Source organism: Coptis chinensis, chromosome 3 (genome assembly GCF_015680905.1).
Source record: "Coptis chinensis isolate HL-2020 chromosome 3, ASM1568090v1, whole genome shotgun sequence".
Lineage (NCBI taxonomy): Eukaryota > Viridiplantae > Streptophyta > Magnoliopsida > Ranunculales > Ranunculaceae > Coptis > Coptis chinensis.
Genome location: NC_141458.1, coordinates 40803148 through 40805950, shown reverse-complemented (window position 1 = coordinate 40805950; position 2803 = coordinate 40803148). Strand labels below are relative to the sequence as shown.

The 2803-nt window shown below is 33.8% G+C and overlaps 1 long non-coding RNA gene across 1 annotated transcript; it reads right to left on the bottom strand.

Moving 5' to 3' along the window:
- Positions 1-496: 496 nt before the first annotated feature.
- On the bottom strand, positions 497-959 carry LOC147509619 (uncharacterized). The gene is made up of 3 exons (XR_015216593.1): positions 888-959; positions 641-733; positions 497-549 (listed from the first exon to the last, which is right to left on the bottom strand). It is a non-coding gene; the product is annotated as an uncharacterized LOC147509619 (long non-coding RNA).
- Between the last annotated feature and the right edge of the window lie 1844 nt (positions 960-2803).

Below are 2803 nucleotides of genomic sequence, written 5' to 3'. Positions count from 1 at the left end.
GTTGCAGCAGATTTCCAAGATAAAAGATGACCATTTACATCTATAGGATGATATGACCTGGTAAATGGGCCTTGCCTTAACCTAACAGTACAACCTTGTCAGCAACATAAGGGTATTCACATATTCATCTTAAAACAAAAGAAATTTTTTTTTTTACAGAGAGCAAAACCATCTGAACTGCAGAAAAGGTAAGCAGAAAACTGGAATATGAAACTACCTGAAAACGGAGAGCCAAACCATATGAACTGCAGTACAAAACCTGACCTAAATTGTAGACTCAATTGGAACATCCTACAACAAAAATACCAAGTTAGCATGGCAAACAAAACGAAGATATACTTGAAATGGTCAAGCCACGTGTGTCGATACTTGTAATGCATCTAAGTATCTAACCAACCTTCTCCCGAACATATCGCGGAAGAGCAATGGAAGCCAAATTGCAGACTGCAGTTTTAGTGGGACTTGTGTATTCAATTATCTCAAGATTACGGTCGAAGAAGATTTAATAGTACCCAAATTCTGCTGATTGCTTTTTCTATTGCAAGCATCCTGAAGAAATAAATGAAAATAAGCTAATTAGAACAATGACCAAAAACCTTAATGGACAAAAAAGCACCTGCAGAGCCATCGATGAGATTACCTTAAAAAGCATATACGGTGTTCCAGTTTCTATCTGAGCTTTCAAAATCTCAAACCAGAGGTTCTGTGCAGAAACAACCTTCTTTGCCTTTCCCTGCACGTAAAAGTCACATCATACATAAAACAAAAGACTAAATTTCATAAATCATAACCAGTTAACCATACAACAAGAACTGAAAATAGTATGAGTTGTAATTGATTATGAAAATTGATTGACTGAGAGATTTGGGGAAAAAAGAGAAACATACCTGATTTCAAATTATGCAACTTGCTAATTGTCGGAGTGATGGATACGAATGTACGATGATTCTTTCTTCTTTCACATGGAATGTTGAAAAAAAAAAGCAACCCTTCATTGGTGAGAGAGAAGGTTTAATGACTTATCGTTTTTTTTTAACGTCTAATAAATTGCTTGATTAAATGGCTAATTAAAGGCGGCGTACAATTGAAATATATTTGGAGGAGAGAAGAAGAAGAGAAGAAGAAAAAAGACCGGTTGGTTTCTTCCATTTAATTTCGGTATAAAGTGTAATTATTTGGCAATTAATGAAGGGTAAGTTGCGAACAATTGAATAGAGGCGTGTAGTTGATTTCCGATCTGAATTTACACACACGTCCTTAAGTTATTATGTAATAATCTTAAGAGTATAGATAGTAGTAAATTTTGAAATGACGAAATAGTCTTTCTTAAAGGCATTGAATAATTAATTTTAATATTTTATCAAGGGTATTTCATGGTAGAAAAAAGGCTGGTCCAATTTAAATGTTCATGTTAATTATGGTATACTCTACTAATTGAGATAAAAATTGTTGTCCATTTTTTAAAAATATCTAACGGTCCAGAAATGTCTAGTTTTTGCAATCATCTTTTGCCAATATTAAAAATTGTCAAACGAGTTGAATTTTTGTAGAGATGTTCTTTATGATTAGTAGATCATATGTACAAAAAATTAGGTTTTAAATCATTTTTTAGGTGAAGTTGTGGTTATTTTAGATTTGGTCCTTATTTAAGGTCCTTTTAAGAACCGGGTTGTATATATATTAATAAAATGGTTCGGTTCGGTTGTAATCAGTTAACCAGAGCCTAAAATCGAAACCTAAACCAATAGTACCGATTTTGGAATTTAAGAGCCGTGAACCAAACCGAAAGTTGTAAAAACTTAAAAAACTGGCTGGTTCGACCCGGTTTGTTTCGGTTTGTCGATTTTCAGTTTTGTGTGAACAACCCTAATGGAGATAAGGGAGCTAAGCATAAAGTTTCAACAAATAACTTTCAACCACGTCTATCGTGAGACAAACAGGGCAACAGATCACCTAGTCTCACTAGGACACTCCTTCCCTAGCACGTACTGCACCATAAAGATACATGTATTTTTTTCCACCTTTTGATGACTGCCTGTCCAAAATTATAGAAGAGGACAAGGTTGGAAAAATGTATTCAAGGTTATTTTAATTAATATAGGTTAGGATCTGCCATAACCCACACTTAATTTTTTTAAAAAAAAAGAAAAAAAAAAAAAAGAAAAGAAAAAGATGTAAGTAAGGGATAACTCAGTATGTTTAAGGAACACGGTAGTTGGTTTACCACTCAAGAGGGACTACTTGGTAAAGGTTGGTTTATTCCGATCACAAGACCGTCTGCCGGTTTCCTAAAGTACTATTATTTCTTCCTTTCTAGTTTTATAATAGTGACTTGGTAAAGATGGTATCAATATCATCACAAGACTGTATAGATTCAAATCTATCAGATCACTATTGTAGATATGTAATATTAACTCTGGGGTGTCACCCAAATTGCGTAGGGGTTTGGAGTGTCGTGAAGCAGGATATGCGTTGAGGCCAATTTCTCCCTGTAAGTCGTTGATAAACGTGGTTGATTTAACATACTCTAATAATAAATCTGGATAGTTGATTTTACTATTATAATACTAGAGATGAAGACGCAATGCCAATGATTACATCATGATATGATAAATGAATTATTTATGGTTTTAATTCATTATGCCTATACTTGAAGATTGCACCGACACCTCAATACCCATGGCACAATCATCAAATGATGGTTTGAGTTCAATAAAGAACTCTGAATTAATTGAATATGGTTTACACACGCAGGAGAAAATGAATAAATAGAGTATTCCTAATATAGATCCAAGAATCATAT